At 44.5% G+C, this 20,799-nt stretch overlaps 1 protein-coding gene across 2 annotated transcripts in view; it reads right to left on the minus strand.

Annotated features, from left to right (window-relative positions):
- GALNTL6 (polypeptide N-acetylgalactosaminyltransferase like 6) overlaps positions 1-20,799 on the minus strand; it is a 961,474-nt gene that overhangs the window by 519,345 nt on the left and 421,330 nt on the right. The window lies entirely within an intron of this gene.

Below are 20,799 nucleotides of genomic sequence, written 5' to 3' on the forward strand. Positions count from 1 at the left end.
ATACTAGGGGAGAGAGATTATAAGCACTTTGAGAACTGGTGGAGATGGGAACCATCCTGGTGGTCAGGGACAAATGATGACAAAGTGGCAGGGGTAGCAATATTATTCAAGAACCCAGAGCTGAGAGCAAAGTAAGTAGAAGAAGTCATTAGTGGCAGATCGCAACAAATGATACCATTAATCAGGGGAACAGAATTGGAAATTTTCAATGTATATGCACCACTGGAAAGGAAGAAAGAAATGCACTGCTTAGAAAGCTAGTAGTTTATGTGCAGGGAGATCACGCATAGTAGTGGGAGATTTCAATTGCATAAATCAAGGTGGGTGACAGAACAGGGGAAAGATGAAATGGAGTTTTCAACAACTCATCCAGACTGTTAACAAATATAATAAAAGAAGAGTTGCTAAGAGATGTGTGGACGGGGAAGAAAGTTTTCACAAGACCAGACCCCAGTGGAAAGAAACAATCAAGAATTGACTTTGTGCTTGTATCAGAAGAAATAGGGATAAGGAAGAAAGAAACTATACATATGGCTTTTAGTGATTACCAGATGCTGAAGGTAGAAATGAGTCTTGGTAAGAGCCCCATGACAGGGAAGGGACTGTGGAAGTTAAATGTGCAGCTGTTGCAAGATGAAGGGATAAGTCAAGTGTACACAAGACAGTATGAGAAGTGGCAAACACTGAAGAAATATTTTGGGAGTACCATAGAATGGTGGGTGATGCTGAAGAAGAGGATGGGAGAATTCTTCAGGAAGGAAAAAAGCTGAAGATGCATGGGAAAAAGAATGAAAGTGCTAAGCTGCAAAGAAGGATGCAGAAGCTGCTAAAGAAAGTCACAGAAGTAAGACAATAGGGCTGTGTGAAGCTTCGGTCCCTGACTCAATTCAGGAGATTTGGCCTGATTCAGTGGCCAAATGTCTGAATCCGAATCGAGTCACAGGACCCTTTAATCTCTCTGAATAGAATCGGAACCCTCTGAATCAATTTGGAGAGATTTGGAGATTCAGACAAAGAGACAGCTTTAAATGTTTTTTCTACATACCACTAGGTAGCGGGGGCTCATGAATGCTGTGATGCTGGGGTACATGGAGCATCCTGCAGGTGAGGAGGGCTCCCCAGAATGCTTGGGAGTAGACCCAGAAGTGAACCAGAAGCACTTCTGGGTCTGCCAGAGAGCATGCAAGGAGCTTCTGCACGGCCAACCAGCTCGGTGATTGGTGCCTCCTGGGTCTGGGGGGACATCTAGGTTCCCCCTGTGGCCGATCACCAAGCTGGGAGGGCATGGGGGGCTCCCCAGCATCCTCCCCAGCAGACCCCGAAGTGGACCAGAAGTACTTCCACTCCACTTCCGGGTTTGCTGCCGAACACGTGGAGGGCCTCCCTGCACTCCTATGGGATGCTCCATGTGCCCCTGCATCACAGCATTCACGAGCCACATGGTACCTCAAGGTATGTAGAAAAAACTTTTAAAGCTGTGTCTATGTCCAAATTGTTGATTCTCTGAATCATCATCAAATCTTCAGATTTGGATTTGTCTGAATCGAATCAGAAACAGTGATCCAAATAAATTAAATCAAATCACTGTCCCTGATTCAGGCTGAATCTGTATTGAATAGCACCTGCTTCACACACTCCTAGAAGACAGGTTTGAGAAGAGCTACAAAAAATAAGGCAAGATTTAGACACCTGGTATAAAAGACAAGAGAAAAAGGGTTCTTAGCACAAGCAGCCTGGGTGGGAGAAAATGAAGAATGGTACCAACATGTCCCAGCAGCAAAAGAACAGAAAACAGAAAAAAAAGAAGATGGTGCCTGGGTGGAAAAGCAGGAGAAGGTGTTGGAGGCGATGAGAAGATTTTATGATGAGCTATACCAGAAGGAGGAAACAAACAAGAAGATGATGAAGGATTCCTTGAAAGAGACTGGAGGAAAAAAAATAGAGGAAGAGGACTCAAAGATGACAGAAGAAAAGATAACCTTAAGGGCAGTGGAGAAGTGCTTCAAAACTTTTAGAAGAAGGAAATCACCAGGAACAGATGGACTGTATATGAAATTTTATGAAAATGTTTGGGCATTGGGTAGGGAGGCATATAGGGGAAATGTTAGAGGAAATAGCAGGAACAGGAGAGGTAGGGAAATATTTCCCAAGAGGCCTGGTGATCTTACTCTTCAAGAAAGGAGAGAAGGAACTCCTGAAAAACTGGAGACCAATTACACTCCTCAGTACGGACTATAAGTTAATGGCCAAGACATTGGCTTTGAGGATGAGGATAAACACCTGGAAGATAATACATGAAGACCAAACATGCGCAGTACCAGGTAGGAGGGTTTTCAAAGCTATCAGATTGATCAGAAATACGCTGCCCCACATCCAAGAGAGGAAAACAAACACAGATACAGCAAACCTAGATTTAGAAAAAGCATATGACAAGAGTGGATCATGATTACAGCTGGGGCTGCATAAAGTAAAATACTACTTCTATTTGAACAAGCAAGAGATCGGAGAGGAAGAGGCAGAGAAGTGGAGGCAAAAAGGACTGGGCACACTTGCTTCACTAAAACAACAGAAAGGACTGATGGGAGGAGCAGAGAGTTTCAGGTGGTTACTGAGGTAACAGTTTTTTCAGTGGCCCTCTATGAAGAAAAATATTTCTGTAAGGGTTTGGTTTTTGTATGATGTTGATGTATGTTGTTTACAGTTTAAAATATGGAGCTGTATATTTTTGATATGTAGTTGTTTCTGTTCTATGAAGTCTTAGTAAAACAGGGATGCTCAATATATATAGCTTTACAAGTGTAGGGTGATACTCAATACATATAGTTTTAGAAGTGTAGTATAAGTGTGTTTTTAATAAAATTTGTAAAAAACAAATAAATTTCCATTATCATTTTCTGATACCAGGAGAGGTTGTCAGACCTTGTTGTGGTCTCTGAGTGCTGGCCTCAGCACTTCCTCCCTCCTAGGGAAGACCCAACTCATTCCCTTCTAGGGGAGCAATTTTGGTTTTTTGTTTCTTTTAAAGGACACACACAGGTTTCTATCAGAATGTTTACCCAATATGGGGCATGTGATTTATGGTCATGTTCAGTGTTGGCTGTATTTAATCAATTTCCTAGTTGGTTTCCATTACTGAGCACATGCTGCTTTTGCCAGCAGTTTAATGATAGACAATGTATTTAATGAGATTTCCATGTATATGAACATAAGATATGGGACTTTCCCCCCTGTTGGTTGTAGGTGAAAAGCCTCATCTTATATTTTGAGTAAATACTGTAGTTACCCATGTTAGTCTATAGTCAGTAAGAAGGCAGTACAGGGTGGTACCTCTGAAAATAAATTGTTTAAAACCGCATTAGCTTTGGAGATAACAGCTTACTTGGTCAGGTGACATGAATGGACTTTCAGAGAGCAGGGGTACTAACAAAATAAGTTATTTAAATATAAACGATAGAAAAAGGGGGAGAGATAAAGGTGTGGGTGTTGGGAACTGCTGAGAAAAGAAGATAGGCTGAAAAATTGAAAAGGATAAACTAATCATTGAATTATATATGTCCCTCCAAGGGGTGGTAAATCTGGACTTTAGCACCTTGGATCTTGATTTGGATTGCTGTGTACTCAGTGCTCTTGCTTGCATCCATGAGGTGCAGTGTGTGCTCGCAGCTATTGCGAAATTCCTGAAGCACAAAGAGTTTCCTTGGGTTACCCTCCAAATCATCCTTCCTAAAACATTTGTTTCAGTCTGCAGGGAACATACAGGTTGTTAGGACACAAGGGTGATAAAGGTAACCTGAGTCATGGGATAAGAATCCATAATCTATGTTAAGACCATACTTAGAACAATCCAAGAACATAAAAATTTCCCAGTATCTTTTGTCACATAGCAGCAGATGATGGATGCTGAAAGGGAGAGTGAACTGAGTATGACTATGTTTTTCCTCCCCAGTGCTGTTCCTCTTTTACTTGCTGCCTCCAATATTTAAGGTATAGGAAATTTGTATTCAGATGCTGTACTCCTCACTCCCATGGTCAATAGATACTGATGCCCCTTTCCTCCAAGTATTTGTCCAATCCCTTTTTTTTTTTCTTCCAGTGTATGAATGACTTCCTGTTCCATGATTTCAAGTTCAAATTAGTTTTTAAAGTGTTGTTGTTTAAGAACAGCTATTCCAAAGTCAGTGATAGAATGTCCAGGAAGGTTAAAGTGTTCTGCCACAGACTTTTATATCTTTCTGGAATTGATGTCAATTTGTAATTAGATAATAGTTGCTGTGGACAGCTGTAGAAAAGTCTGTGTGTGGACAAAAAGGGTCACACGTCACCAGGAACAAACAGAAGGAAAATGGGGTGGTTGACTTCTCTGTTGGTGAAAATCAGATGATATAATTTGTCCAGAAAAGAACAGTATAGTAAGAAAAATGACTCACAGATTATATATTGAATAAGACATCCTCTTATTTTACATAACCTTCAGGTATTTCCCAGGTAAATTTCAAGGAGTCAGTGGGTGTGCATACACAAGACATTTACTGCACAGAAGACTAATTAGCTGCACAGTAAACATCATGTGTCTACATGCATATCCCTATTAGGCTAGAATAAACTAATTAACTCTGCAACAGAATAGTACATGTAAATACAAATACTATACTGCTGCAGTTTTTTACTCCATGTGACAGGGTGCTTGGACACCTGTCACTTTAAGAGAAGAGGCGTGAGGAGCAACTTGCAGGTATGGCAGGGGCTAAATAGGGAGTCACCTGACCACAAGGGGGCTGTGCCTGTGGCATATAAGCCCAGAGTCTGGGCAGGTCAGGCACTCTAGCCCTGGGTGCTAGAGAGAGAGGAGCTCCTGAGCAGCAATGCTGCAGCAGGGCTCCTGCCTTAACAGCTGAGCTGGTGTAAGATCTGGTGGTGTTGGAAGGAACCAAAGGGGAGGTATGGAGGCCCAGAGAGACAAAACTTGAGCCCAGGAGGACCTAGGTACTTGGCAGAAGGTCTGATGCCAGAGGAGGATCCAGTGCCCAGGAGGAACTAGGGTGCATTGAGAGAAGCTCTGGTTCTTGGGGCCTGTCAGAGAGCAGAGTGTGTATACAAAAGCCTGAGCCTAGAGAGAGGCCAGTGAGTCAGCAAGGCTAGAGATCCTAGAGGTCTGGAGGCCAGGAGGGGTGAGGATTGGGGCTGGGAGCCCATAGGCCAGAAAGGGCACATGTTAGCATATAATCTGGGAGGTATGGGAGTGAGTATAGTTGGCTCTTAAGGTAATGACCTTGGAGAGCCGCAGTGATGAGAACAAGATCAGGCTTGGGAAGCTGTGGGGCAGCTTCCCTTTATCTAGAAGTTAGATACATCAAGGCATGGTAGGAAAATGAAGGGGTGACTGACTGCTCAAAGAGGGTGAAGTAGATAAGGGCTGAGGGGACTCCAGGGGTTTTACAGCTACCTCTAGAGATGAACCCTGCTACACTCTGCAACAGCGCACATACTACCCCAACTGGCTGGGGCATGAGGATGTTTCTGTGCAGGGGCTGCCTCCCAGCTTGCCCCACAATGAAGCTTCCTTGTGCCCCAAACAGCCTTTGCACAGCAAGTTGAGCTAGGGGAAGCAGCCCCAAGTTGGCAGGCTAACTCCCCCAGGCACCCTGCCAGCCACAGATGCTCTGATCCAGCTCAATGTGCTGCAGTCTAGACACATGTAGATGACATGCCTGGGAACAATAAACCCAAGAGCTATAAGCTCCATAGTTTATGCATGAACATTAATATACAGATGTAGATGCACCCAGTGAGTGAAAGTAATCTTAAGAAAGTCAGATGTTAAAAGTTAAATTAATGGAATACAGTACATTCCTAATCCTTTTTGATATTCCCCACTGCATATTGGTGCTTTGTTTTTTGGAAATGGATGCCATGCACAAAAATAAATCAAACAGGCAGAATTTTGTTGAAGTATGCACTTCAATATCACAGCTGGCTTCAAATTTGCCATCTTGTGTAGCCAAGATGGATTTTAGCCTATATCCTTGATTAATAATCTGCAATCTGTTAGATTTCTTTCCATTGTCAGTGCAGACTTCTTCTTCATTCAACTCTGGAAAGATAATGAATTCTTTGAGGACCATGAAACTGAATTAATTATATCTCTTTATTCAGAGGCTTTGCTATATCACTTATCATCAAAGTGGAACCAAAGAGTGTCTTGTGCTAGTGGTCTAGTTATAAGTGAATGGATAGATCATTTTCTAAGTGCACAGAATAGGATTTAGTTTATAGAACATATAAGCCCTATGCACTTAAAGGGTTTCAAAGAGTTACAAAGTAATGAATGAATGGTAATGCAGTGATTGTGAAAGTAAGAGTCTGTATTAAGTTTACCATTAGTTCAAAGGTAGCCTTGAAAACCAGAACTAGTTTTAATTAAAAAACTCTATAAACAACTACAACTCCAAAGACATCATCTAAACTTTGCAAAATGACACAAAATCTTTTGCTTTCACCTTGAGAGACAGAGACAGAGAGGCACAGATGGAACAGACTTCAGTTTAGTGTCAGGAATACAGTGCCATGCACGTGTATAATCTTATGTAAATTCTCTAATGAATAAGGTCCACTGATATCATTTAGAAATTATCCAAGTAAAATTGGTGTGATGGCATCCATCTGGATTTGGCGCAGTGATAAAAATAATAGTTACTATTTTAGACAGTAGACTATTTGGAGGTCACTAGGGAAGTGAGATCTCATCACTAGTGAGCTGTTAAACATATGATTTTTTTCCGCGTTAAAACATACCATAAATACATACCACATATACACTGTTGGCATATATTGTTGCTGCTAGCTATCTATAAGACAAAGATAAATAAATGTATCATATTATGATTCTGCAAATCTCAAAAGGATAACCAATAGTGAAAGTCTGCTGCTTACAGTGTGACTGTTGCTCTCTTGTAAAATTATGCTATGGCATATACTCTACGCACATGATCACTAATTTTTTTCTTTGTTATAAAGTCCTGAGTGCTAAATAGTTTCTCTGAGTTCTTATTTGAATTTAATTTGGCTTTGGGTGTCTATTGTGATCATTTTTACTTTTTACAAAAGACACATGATCAATAATATATTGTGAAAGAATACAGGAAGGCTCAAATTAATATGGTCTATTTATATTGTTATCCCTGTACTGAGTAATAGCAAATATTGGTCTCTTTAGAACTGATTTCCCATTACAAGGAAAATGTTTAACATGAAATCTAGTATTTTCTTATTTTAAGACACTATATACATCAATTCTTGAACAAGAGAGGCCATAGATGGCATGCAGGATTCTTTTTTCTTCTAGAAATCTTTGTTTAACACCAATATCCAGTTCTCAAGGGCAATCAATAAGAACTGACTAGGATTATAATGGATTCTCCTGCTGCATTTTAAAATATTTGCATTTCATTCCCTAATATGACTTCCCAATAGGTCTCTCAGATTTAATTAATTTTGGGAGCTGTATTGGGGAAAATAATATTGCTTCCCAAAAAAACATGCAAGTGTTGAACAGGAAGGGGTGGGTACTTTCCCTGACTGACACAGGTCACATTTACATGAGATATTTACTACATGAGATATTTACTACAGAGTTGCCTAATTAACTGCACAGTAAAGACTACATGTACAGCCCTTGTAGGCTGCAGTAAACTAACAAATTCTGCTGTAGGCTAGTACTTGCAAACACAAGTACTGTACTACAGCAGTGTTCTTCATTGCGCAGCAACATGAGTGAAGATATTGATGTGGTTGGCTGGGGCACAAGGGTGCTTCAGTGTAGGGGCTTATCACTGGAGTTTATCACACTGCATTAATTTCACGTGTAAAGTTGCCCACAGGGAACAGGAATGAGACTGAAGCGGGGAAACTGATGTCATAGAATCATAAAAAAATGAGGGTTGGAAGGGACCTCAGGAGGTCACCTAGTCTAACCCCCTGCTCAAAGCAGAACCAGCCCCAATTAGATCATCTCAGCCAAGGAAGGCTTTGTCTAACGTGGTATTAAAAACCTCCAAGGAAGGAGAAACTGTAACCTCTCTGGGTAATGTGTTGCAGGGTTTTACTATCCTACTAGTGAGAAACTTTTTCCTAATGTCTAAATTTCCCCTTGCTGCAACTTAAGACCATTGCTCCTTGTTCCGTCGTCTGCTACCACTAAGAACAATCTAACTCCATCCTCTTTTGAACCCCACTTCAGATAGTTGAAGGCTGGTATTAAATCCCCGCCCTCAATCTCATTTTCTCCAGACTAAATGAGACTAGTTTCTTCAGCCTCTTCTCATAAGTCATTTTATTGCCCTCTGCTGGACTCTCCAATTTGTCCATACTTTTTCTGTAGTGGGGGGCCCAAAACTGGACATAGTACTCCAGATGTGGCCTCACCAGTGCCCAATAGAGGGGAATAATTACTTTCCTGGCTGGGATGGCAACACTCCTACTAATCTAGCCCAGATAATCTAGCCCAGAGAGCAAGTAAGCATTCACTCCTACAAATCTAGCCCCATATGCTGTTAGCTTTCTTGGCAACAAGACACACTGTTGGCTTATATTCAGTTTATTAGCCAAGTGCCCATCAAGAATGATGGGGGGTGGGGGCAGCCAGGAACAGCAGCCTGCATCCAGCCCCACTCCCCTCCCACCTTTGTGGCTGGGCCCAGGTCCAGGCCCCCTCCCCCACTCGCCGCAGCAGGCTGACTCCATTCCTCCACCTCACACTACCCCCACCACCTCTTCCACAGAGTGGGGGGGGTACACATCCCTTTCCCCCACTCTGCCGTGGGGCCAAGCCTGGCCTCCCCACCCTCCCCACTGCCATTCCAGGGCCTGGCATGCCTCCCACCATACCCCCCATTTTCAGGCCAGGCTGGGCCTGACATGCCTCTCCCCACCTTCCCCACTGCCGTTTCAGGCCCAGGCCAGGCCATGCTGCTCCCCTCCCCCACTCTCCATTTCAGGGTGAGGCCTGGTACCCGCCCTGCCACCGTTTTGGGGTGAGGCCTGCTCTTCCCATCCCCCTGCACCCCCTCATCATCCCAGGCCCACTGCTTCCCACCCCCAGCATCAGGAGGGATCAGCATAGGAGAGAGAGCTGCTGGCTTTGCTCCCCTCTTCTGTATTCACTGCCTGCAGGGAACAGAGGGGGTGGGCAAGGCTAGTGCTGCTAGCCTAACCCCACCATGGCATCTTGACCCTGGTCCCTCCTGCACCACCACTGCTACCTCCAAGGAGCAAAAGGGGGCTGCCCCCCTTCCACCTGCTCTGTTGCCACCACCTCCAGGAAGCAGGGCAGGGGAGGGCGAGGCCCCGCTCCATCCCGTGTCCTCTCCATCATGGTGGTGCTCCACCACACTGCCCCTCCTGTCCGAATGCTTACTTGCACTCTGATTGGTTGTTTCCTTCAGTCAATCAGAATGTGAGTAAAGCATTATGGACAGACAGACTACGGCTTTTATAATATATATTATAAGAGTTGTCCGCTGTAATCCCCAGGCTCTCTTCCACAGAGCTGCTGCTTAGCCAGTCAGTCCTCAGCCTGTACTGGTGCATGGGTCTGTTCAAAATCCTCCTAAGTGCAGGAGTTTGCACGTATCCTTTTTCCATTCTCCAAGGAAAGTACTCCACTTGATACCAGCTGCCAACTAGAGACTGAGCCATTGATTACTATTCTCTAAACCCAATAATCCAGCCAGTTTTCTATCCACCTTATAGGCCATCTATCCAACTTCCTTAGTTTACTTGCAAGAATGTTGTGGGATACTGCATCAAAAGCCTTGCTAAAGTTGAGCTATATCACATCTAATGCTCCTTCTGCACCCACAAAGCCAGTCACCCTGTCATAGAACGCAATCAGGTTGGTCAGGCATGACTTGCCCTTGGTGAATCCATGATAACTCTTCCTAGTCACCTCCTTCTTCTCCATGTGCTTAGAAATGAATTCCTTGAGGACCTGCTCCAGAATTTTTCCAGGTACTAAAGTGAGGCTTATGAGCCCATACGTCCTTGGATCCTCCTTCTTCCCTTTCTTAAAGATAGGGTCTATATTTGCTCTTTTCCAATCATTTGGGACCTTAAAGATATTGGCCAATGGCTCTGCAATCACATCAGCCAACCTCCTCAGCACCCTCCAATGCATCCTGTCCACCCCCATGGACTTGTACATGTCCAGCTTTTCTAAATAGTCTCTAACCTATTCTTTCACCACTGCTGGCTGCTCACCTCCCTAAACTGTGTTGCCTGGTGCAGTAGTTTGGGAGCTGGCCTGGCCTGTGAAAACTTAGGTGAAAAAAGGCACTGATCCTTTTCCACATCATCTGTCACTAGGTTGCCTCCCCCATTCAGTAAGGGACTCGCACTTTCCCTGATCTGCTTGCTGACATACTTATAGAAACTCTGCTTCTTACCCTTCACATCCATTCCTAGCTTTAACTACAACTGAGCTTTGGCCTTCTTGGTTTCATCCCTGTATGCCCAAGGAATACTCTTATACTCCTTAGTTATTTGTCCAAATTTCCACTTCTTGTAAGCTTCCTTTTCAAGTTTTAGCTCATTGATGAGTTCATATCTAAGGCAACCTGGTCTTCTGCTGCACTTGCTAGCCTTTCTGTGCATCAGGATTGTTCATTCCTGTATCCTCAGTAAGGTTTCTTTAAAATACAACCAGCTCTCCTGGACTGTCTCCCCACTCAGACTGGTCTTTCAAGGGATCCTGCCCCTCAGTTCCCTGAGTGAATCAAAGTCTGCTTTTCTGAAGTACAGGGTCCTTACTCTGATACTTTCCTTCCTTCATCATGATCCTGAACTCAATCTTGTGGTTGCTGCTGCCCAAGTTACCATCAACTACAGGTTTCCCTCGATTTATGTGGATTCTGTATATGCAAATTCACTCTTATGCAATGACCCTTTTTATACCCAAAATTTGTTATATGCGAGGAAAGTTCACTCTTATGTGACTGGCACAGGTGCACTCCCCCCTCCCCCAAGGAGGTAGGTGTGTGGGGGGAGGAGAAAGGGCCATGGGGCTAGGGCCCCACTTAACCCAGCCCTTGCTGCAGCTGCTCTGGCAGTGGCTGATGACAGCTGCCTGCAGCTGCTGGGCTGCACCATGCCCCAAACCCCTTGGGGCTCCACTTGCCCCACTCACCCCAGCCCCTGGGGTGTGCCATGTTGTGGTGAAGGCAGGTGGTGTCAGCTGCTCCCAGGTCTGCTGCAGCAGAGGCTGGGATGAACAAGGAGAAGCAAAGCCCCAGGGGGTGGCACAGCTTGTCCCCATTCACCCCAGCTCCTGCTGCAGCAGCCATGGGAGCAGCCAACGCCAGCTGCCTACAGCTGCTGGGCTGCACCGTGCCCATAACCCCCTGGGTATCCACTTGTCCCCACAGGCAGGGGGTGTTGGACACTCCTAGAGCAGCTACAGGAGGAGGCCTGGGGTGGCATGGGGCACAGTGAATTTCAGGGTGGCAGCAGCCCCCATCCCATCACTATGGCCTGCCCCAAGCTCTGGTAAGATCCCGGTGCCACCACCAGCCCAGCCAGCAGAGGCAGCCTGCTCTTATCCCCTGTGTAGATCTGGGAGCATGGCGCAGCCCATCCAGCCCGCAGCCCTCCCAGGGTTGACACAGCAGCAAGAGCCATGCCCCCACCCCACACTCTGTACCCACTGACCGTTCCCTATGTTTTGGTCCCTGCTGTAGGCCTGGGAGTGGCTGACAGACTCTGCCACACCCCTCTCCTTGCCCCTTCCCTAGTCCCAGCCTCTCTCCCTCACCACCATGGGAATGTATCCCTATTTGTTACTTTATAAACTGGGTTCCATTTATGTGAATTTGATTTATGCACAGTTTTCCAGGAATGCATGTACTGCATAAAGGAAGGGAAACTTGTAATACATTGCCTACCAATTCTTCCCTGCCTGTGAGCAGCAGATCAAGAAGAGTACGGCCTCTACTTGACCCCTCCAGCACTTGCATCATGATATTGTCCCCAACACTCTCCAGAAAGTTCCTGGATTGCCTGTGCACTGTTCTATTTCCCTCCCAGCAAATGTCAGGGTGACTGAAGTTCCCCATGAGAACTAGGGCCTGTGATGAGAAAACTTCCATTAGCTGTTTGAAAAAAGCCTCATCTACCTCATCCTTGTGGTTTGGTGGTCTATAGCACACACCTGTTTCATAATAATCACCTTTCATTATCATTGTGCCCCCATAAAAGTGTTTATGGGGGCACAAAAAAGTCAAACAAATAGGTATTTACATCCCTTTTCAGACTATACATGTGGTTGTGGATGCCATCAATTTGTGCTTCTATTCAGAGGCGTGCATCTGTTGACTTTTTGGCACGAGAGCACAGGCTGCCCAGAGCTGAACATACTCTCCAGCTATTCTGAGCAAGTGCTCCAGGAGTCATATACCTCAGGACTTTCCACGTAGGATTGGCCCTCTCAAGCCCTGGGGGCATAGTCTGGCTTTCCCCACTTACCAAGATGAGTCCTTGAGATCTCTGGGGTACATCTCAGTAACCTGGGAAAGTTGGGATTTTCCCATTTACTGAGCTACACCCTAGAGAAAAACTGGGCAGATACTCCCAGAGCTTGAGGGGCCCAATCCTCAAGGCAGGCCTCTGCAGGACACACTAGGAAATCTGGTCATTGCACCAGACAGCAAAGCTAACTTATTCAATAATTTCTTTTCTCCATTTTTCTGACCAGGGACTGGGTCACTCCCCCTGCCCCGCACCAGGGCCCCTGTAGGTCCCAGGGAAGGTGCACGCAGGCCTAGGGTCAGTGAGGATCTAGTCAGGGAACTTCTGGAGGGATTGGATATATTTAAAATCAGCAGGTTCTGACAATCTCCACCTCAGAGTGCTGAGGGAACTAGCAGAGGTCATTGCAGGACCCCTGGCACAGCTTCACAAGCACTCATGGTGCTCTGGCAAGGTGCCAGAGGATTGGAAAAGGACCATTGTGGTTCCCATTTTCAAAAAAGGGAGGAAGGACCCAGGAAACTATAGGCCAGTCAAATTTACCTCAGTCCTGGGTAAGCTTTTTGAGAGAGTTATCCTGGTGCATGCCTGCGAAGGGCCAGCAGAGGAGATTATGCTCTGGGGCAACCAACATAGGTTCATTAGAGGCAGGTCCTGTCAGACCAACCTGGTGGCCAGGTCACAAAATCTTTAGACACAGGTGTAGCCGTGGACGTAGTCTTTCTGGACTTTAGGAAGGCCTTCGACACTCTCTCTCACCCCATTCTCATTAAAAAATTAAGGGACTGTGGCATCAACACCTACACAGTCAAATGTGTCACTAGTTGGCTGGAAGGCCACACCCAGAGAGTGGTGGTGGATGGGTCATTTTCAACCTGGAGGGATGTGGGCAATGGGGTTCTGCAGGGCTCAGTCTTTGGGCCCGCACTGTTCAACATCTTCATCAGCAACTTGGATGGGGGTGTAAAAAGCACCCTGTTCAAATTCACAGATGACACTAAGATGTGGGGGGACGTGGGAATGCTAGAAGGGAGGACTAGGCTGCAATCAGACCTAAACAGGTACAGGGGTGGGCGGATGAGAACAGGATGGGTTTCAACACTGACAAGTGCAAGGTACTGCACCTAGGGAGGAAGAACCAGCAGCATACCTACAGGCTGGGGAATTCCCTTCTCGTCAGCGCAGAAGCAGAAAAGGATCTCGGAGTCATTATCGATGCCAAAATGAATATGGGTTGATGGTGTGGGGAAGTGGGCAGGAAGGCCAACCATACCTTGTCATGCAACCATCTTTAAAAAAGGGAGGAGGGAGGATCCGGGCAACTATAGGCCCATCAGTTTTACCTCAATCCTAGGGAAACTCTTCGAGAAGTTCATCATGAGCACATCTGCGATGGGCCGGCCTCAGAGATGATGCTCAAGGGCAACCAGCATGGTTTCATTAGGGGCAGGTCACATCAGACCAACCTGATTGCCTTTTATGATCAGATCACAAAAGCACTGGATGCAGGTGTTGCCCTGGATGTACTCTTTCTGGATTTCAGCAAGGCCTTTGATACCATCTCCCATCCCATCCCCGTTAAAAAAATTGGGCGATTATGGCATTGATGCCTACATAGTCAGATGGATTGCAGATTGGCTGAAGGGTGGTGAACTCAGAGGGTGGTGGTGGATGGGTCATATTTGACCTGGGGAGAAGTGGGCAGCGGAGTCCCCCAGAGCTCGGTTCTTAGGCCAGCACTGTTCAATTTCTTTATCAGCGATTTGGACGACGGGGTGAAAAGCAACCTGTTTAAATTTGCTGATGATACCAAAATTTGGGGTGAGGTGAGCACACTAGTAGGGAGGGAAAGACTGCAGCAAGACCTGGATAGGTTACAGGGGTGGGCTAACAAAAACAGGATGCTCTTCAATACTGACAAGTGCAGGGTGTTGCACTTGGGCAGTAGTAACCAGCAGCACACTTATAAGATGGGAAACTCCCTTCTTGAGAGCACGGAGGCAGAAAGGAAACTGGGAGTCATTATTGACTCCAAGATGAACATGGGCCAACAGTGCGAGGTCACGGATGGCAGGGCTAACCAGACCTTGTCATGCATCCACAGGTGCATCTCAAGCAGAACCAAGGAGCAGTTCCTCCCCCTCTATGCAACACCGGTCAGGCCACAGCTGGAGTACTGTGTCCAGTTCTGTGCACCCCACTTCAGGAGGGATGTGGACAACATTGAGAGGGTCCAGAGGAGGGCCACCCGCATGATCCAGGGACAACAGGCCAGACCCTACAATGAGAGACTGCGGGACCTGAACCTGTTCAGCCTTCACAACAGAAGGCTGAGGGGGGACCTGGTGACCATCTATAAACTCACTAGGGGGGATCAGAAGGGTTTGTGAAAGACCTTGTTTCCCCTACCGCCCCCTGTTATAACAAGGAATAACAGCCACAAGTTGTTGGAGAGTAGGTTTAGATTAGACAGCCTTAAGTACTACTTCACAGTTAGGGTGGCTAGGATTTGGAACCAACTTCCAAGGGAAGTGGTGCTAGCTCTTAGCCTGGGGGTCTTTAATAGGAGGCTTGATGCCAACCTAGCTGGGATCATTTGAGCCCAGTTTTTTCTCCTGCCCAGGCAGGGGGTCGGACTTGAAGATCTACAAGGTCCCTTCCAACCCTACTTCTATGCTTCTATGATCCAGAGATGCATCTCAAGTAGGTCCAAGGAGGTGATCCTCCCCCTCTATGCAGCACTGGTCAGGCTGCGGTTGGAATACCGCATGCAGTTCTGGGCGCCACACTTCAGGAGGGATGCGGACAACATGGAGAGGGTCCAGAGGAGGGCCACCCTTATGATGAGGAGTCAGCAGGGCAGGCCCTATGAGGAGAGGTTAAGGGACCTGAAGCTGTTCAGCGTCCAGAGGCTGAGGGGGGATCTAGTGGCCATTTACAAACTAGTCAGGGGGACCAACAGGCATTGGGGAAGTCCCTATTCCCCTAAGCACTACCAGGAGTGACAAGTAATAATGTTCAAAAGCTGGCAGAGGGTAGATTTAGGCTAGATATCAGGAGGTGCTACTTCACTGTCAGGGCAGCTAGGATCTGGAACGACCTTCCAAGAGAAGTGGTGCTTGCTCCTACCCTGGGGGTCTTTAAGAGGAGGCTGGATGAACACCTTGCCAGGGTCGTTTAACCCCAGTACTCTTTCCTGCCATGGCAGGGGGTCGGACTTGATGCACTGCTCAGGTCCCTTCCAACCCTACCAACTATGAAACTATGAATCCTGTGTGGGAATTCCGGGTGTGTGCAGTACCAGGCCCCTTAAGGCCTTGGAGAATGTCACCTGTTTTCACACAGCATCAATGGGCCGGACAATAGGCGATGTGTGTTTTGCTCAATGAAGCGGATATGCTGTGCTGGGACATATTCCAGCATAGCTAATCCACTTCAGTTTGTGACATCTATTTCTAGCCTGAAAAGGCTTCGTCATCTAAGGAAGGGGTTGATGACCCAGCAAGGTGAAATGGAACTCCATAAAACACAGAAAGATCACTGAACTGAAAATGCCACTGCCATCAGTGGAGCCAAATGACATCAGTGTCTGCTATATGTTTTATTTACCATATGTTTACTTTAGAACTGAGAAGTGATCCTTCTGACCATTCTCACCTGCCCCTTTCTCAGAGTTGGTGCCAATGGGGAATGGAGTCTGGATACATGTGAAAATGTCTGCATTATCAGAAGTAATTTATATTAGTTTATCATTATTGGAAGCTCTTCAAGAACTCAGCTGGAATGGGTGGAGGTCTCTTCATATCTATCTACATTATTTCTTTTTCTAGAATTTAGGTCAACACTTATCTGATGCAAAGCCCGTTTACATAACTAGAAATTTGTAACTAGAGAGTGTTTAAGTGTGCCAAGTACACAAGTTACAATCCAATAAAATACTTAAGTAAATATTTAAACTTTAAAGAGGTAAACAAACACAGATTTCATATAGAACACTCACATGCTGAACGTTAAGCATACATATAAAGTGCTTTCCTGATTAAGTTCCAAGAGCCTGAATATAGGGAAATTTCAAATTATGGTCCATCAGGAATCTTTTTGCTCCTTTAGGTATAGTTTAAAAAAAACTGTCAGTCATGGCCCGGGGTCCTGCAGGATGTCCGTGATCTCCCTAAGGCCCCCTTATCGTGCCAAGTTGGCCCAATGTGCACCCTTGATTCTTGCAAGCCACATCTTTGATTGTAAAATATATAATAGGGAGGCTGCCTTTGCATAGTCTTGGACACAGTTTTGCTGTACTCTCTGACCTCATGGGCTCCTGGACCCCTTGTAGGTCCTGTTCTGCAATGAGTGTTTTGGGGCACCCTAGCCTTATGGGCTGTGTGTGGCTCCAACCACCCCTTTACCATGCCTTGCAGATAGAATTGATGTTGTTCGGTCCGGGCCTTGTTACAGTTTGGGCCCCTGGTCCTCCTTGGGCTCTCTGCAGCCCTGTCTTGCACTGCGCCTCCCTGGCACAGGGACTCTCTGCAGCCCTGCAAAGTGCTGCACCCTCTCTGGCGCCAGAGTACTGCGTCCTCTCTGGCACTGGGGTTCCTCACACTGCCTTGGATCCCCTATGAGACTTCCTATTTCCCCTAATAGCCTCACCCAAACCACCGGTGTTAAACAGCAAACAAAACACAAGCCCCTGGGCTATAACATAAATTCAAGCCACCCAGCTATAACATCATTCAAGCCACACCAGGGGTGCTCCGTCCCTCACCAGTATCAGAGGCTGTACCTGCAGTCAGGTCTCTCCCCTTTGGCTGGTCTAGGAGAGCTCCTTCCCCCTTAGCTGCTGGCAGGGAACTTCTGTCCTAGCCTCAGCCCTGGGGTTTATATGTGAGCCAGGCCCTGCCCCTTCCGGTCAGCTGACCACTGGCAGGTGTGTGCCACTAGCTCACTCTGATTGCCCTGGTAACCAGCAGCTGGGGCTCCCCACTCACTGCTAAGTGCTCTGCGACATATACATTTAATCTATTTAGAGTATTGCCTATAGTTAGTACTATAGGTAGTACAAACAATGAAAATAAATAACTATTGAAAGAAACTAAGAAGAAGTTGGAGGGTTACCAGAGAATTTCCATCATCTTTGTTTAGCACGTATGACTATCATTTGAAAATACTAACTCTCCTGAAACATGTTAATTTTATTCTTCAAAATTTCTTGGATAGACACCTTTGTCAGAACTTTTACCCTCAATTAACTAAAATGACAAGAGTTCACTATTTTAAGGAAAGGAGGTATAAGGGCATCGGAATATAGCTAAGAGATGTCAAAAGAGCAGACATCAACAAATTCAGGCAACTGATAGGTAGGGTTTCTTAGGAAAATAATTTAAGGGGAAAAAGCAGGCCTTGATTGCTGCCAGTTAGTGAAAGACACTACATTAAGAACATCAGCAAACTGTTCTAAATTGCAGGAAAAATAGAATACATAATACATGTTGTGGCTACATTGGGATTTACTCAAGGGTCTGAAAATCAAAAAGGGATCAGACAAAAAGTTGAAACAAGGGCATGTGGCCAGGGTTGAATATAAAAGGAACTGTACAAGCTTGTAAGGGAAAAAGCAGAAAGACTAAAGTATAAGATAAATTATAGCTAACATAAGGCAATAAGCTGAAATTCTATAAATACTTTAGAAGAGGGAAAGTCTATTAAACAGGCAGGAGGAGCAAATAAAAGATTATGCAGAGGAATCTGAAGGAGTCAATAACTTCTCTGCTACTGTATGAATAATAAAAGGTTAATTGTGACTAGCTACTTAACATGCTAATTAATTCTAACTGGGGGACAGGAAATCAGGCCAGAACAGGTTACGGGATATTTAGAGAAGTTGAATGTATTCAAGTCAGTAGGATCTGATAAAAGCCACCCTAGAGTACTTATGGAGCCAGCTAAAGCGATCTCTGAATAATTAGGAATTATGTTTGAGAATTTGTGGAGGACAGGTGAGATCCCAGAGGACTGGAGAAGGGCAGTACTAATACTTATCTTCAGAAATAGGAAGAAGGGTCTGGGGAATTAAATAGCAGTCAGCCTAATTTCAGAACCAAGAAAGATACTAGAATAAATTATTAAAACAATGACTTTACAAGCACCTAGAGGATAATAAATTGACAAGAAACAGCCAACATGGATTTACCAAGAACAAATCATGTTAAACCAATTTAATTTCCATCTTTGACAGAATATGGGAAAGCAGCAGGCATCATATATCCTGACATTTGTAAGGTTTTTGAAACTGATATTGTCATGATAAATCTAAGGAAATATGGTCTAAGTGAAGTTCCAACTGGTTGAAAAACAACAACAAACAAAATTCAACAAGTCACTATCTATGGTTCACTTTCATATTGTTGGATAACAGGGGTCATGTGAACTGAAGTGTGTTGTATGGATGCTTCTTAGGTACGCCATATAGACAAAATGTGTAAGTGCTTTTAATTGCTTTAAAAGTTAGTTTGCTGGGCTAAACAACATTCCCTAAACTCTTGGTTATTTGTATCAAGAAAAGTGGCAACATTTTAAACTTGAGAGGCCCTTAAGGATAGTCTGTATATTCTTAAAAAGAAAAAGGAAAACGTTAGTCAAACTATGAGAAATAAATAAGGTTGCTGGAACAGGAACCATCAAACTGTTTTTACAAATTGTGTAAATAATAAAAGTGGGCATAAAATGATGGGATAATGTGTGTAACCAACGGGAATAATTGGAGTAACACTGCCTCTCCAAAGATGCACAACCCCATAGCAATTCAGGATTGCCTATGGAGGCACAGCAGTGGACTTTTCATGACTGAAATATTCTTCCTGTGTTCAAGACTGGGTCATCATTCAGTTCTGATCTTTCTGCAAAACATTGTAACTCTGTAATTTAAGGTGATAATGTAGTGCCCAAAAACTCTCTCTTAAATAAAGCCTTTTAAATTAAATATGCTTGAAAATTAGCTGTGAACCATGTCCTTTATCTAAAAATTTCAATTGAGGTCCTCCAAGTATCTGTGTTGAATCCAATTTCATTAAATAATTTTCATTAATGATGTGGAGAAAACAGTATACTTGAAGTCTGTAGATGACAGTGAGCTGAGTGGGAGGTGAGCATCTCAGAGAACAGGATCAGGATTTAACTTGATTTTAGTAAAGTGGAGGAAAGAACTGAAAACTATAAAATTAACTGCTGTAAAGACAAGTGCAAAATGCTACATTTAGGCAGGAAAAATTAAATGTACAAATCCCAAATGGGAATAAATCACTAGGCATCAGTGCTGCAGAAAACAATCAAGAGATTTCAATGGGTCAAACTAAATGCGAGTCAACAATGTGCTGCTGTTGCAAAAATGGCAAATCTTATTCTGGGATGTATTAACAAGAGCATCATACGTAGGACACATAAGGTAATTATTCTGCCCTACTTGGCACTGGTGAAGCCTCAGCTGTAGCACTGTATCTTGTTTTGGGCTCAACACTTTAAGACAGACCAACTGGGGAGGCTCCACTGGAGAGCAACAAGAAAGAGATGCAAAAAAAAAAGTTGAAAGAACAGTTCGCTTAGTCTAGAAAAGAGAAGCCTAGAAAACATGATAATTGCTTTGTTATAATCCCAATATAACAAAAGATTATATTGTAAAAGGATCCAGTAATATAATTTTCCCTGTGTCCATATGGTGTAGGATACAACATCACTTTAATTTGTAACTAAAGAAATTTAGGTTAAACGTTAGGAAAAAAACTCTATACCCTTTATGTTGGTGAAGCTGTGGAACTGCTGGATAGGGTAGCTGTATAATCCCTTCATTGGAGATTTTAAACAATAAACATCTATTCATTGGAATGGCCTAACTGTACTTGATATTGCCTCACAGCAGGTGCTTTTATCAGATGACCGAGGGGTTTTTTCCCACCCTAGCTTTTGATGCTGTAAGAGGGAAATGAAGTAAAGAAGAGGATTGCAGCAAATCAGGAGAGGCTGTAGTAGAAACAGATTTATCATAATGTGTTCCTGCCTTTTTTGACAGTTGTCAGATAATCCCATTAGTTGCAGAACTTTATGAACATAATACTGATCACAAATTACTTTTCATGAATGCAGCATTGGATCAGAATCAAGCCAAGTGTTTGGACTTTTTCCTTACTCTAGTCCAGTAGAGAACACCTGGGATGTACAGAAATGAAAGATTCAAAGTAATTTCTAAAATATTTATTATGTACCTTTGTCAAAGCCTGAGGCAATAGAGAA

This window comes from Crocodylus siamensis, chromosome 2, assembly GCF_052110815.1.
Source record: "Crocodylus siamensis isolate JL-2025a chromosome 2, ASM5211081v1, whole genome shotgun sequence".
Lineage (NCBI taxonomy): Eukaryota > Metazoa > Chordata > Crocodylia > Crocodylidae > Crocodylus > Crocodylus siamensis.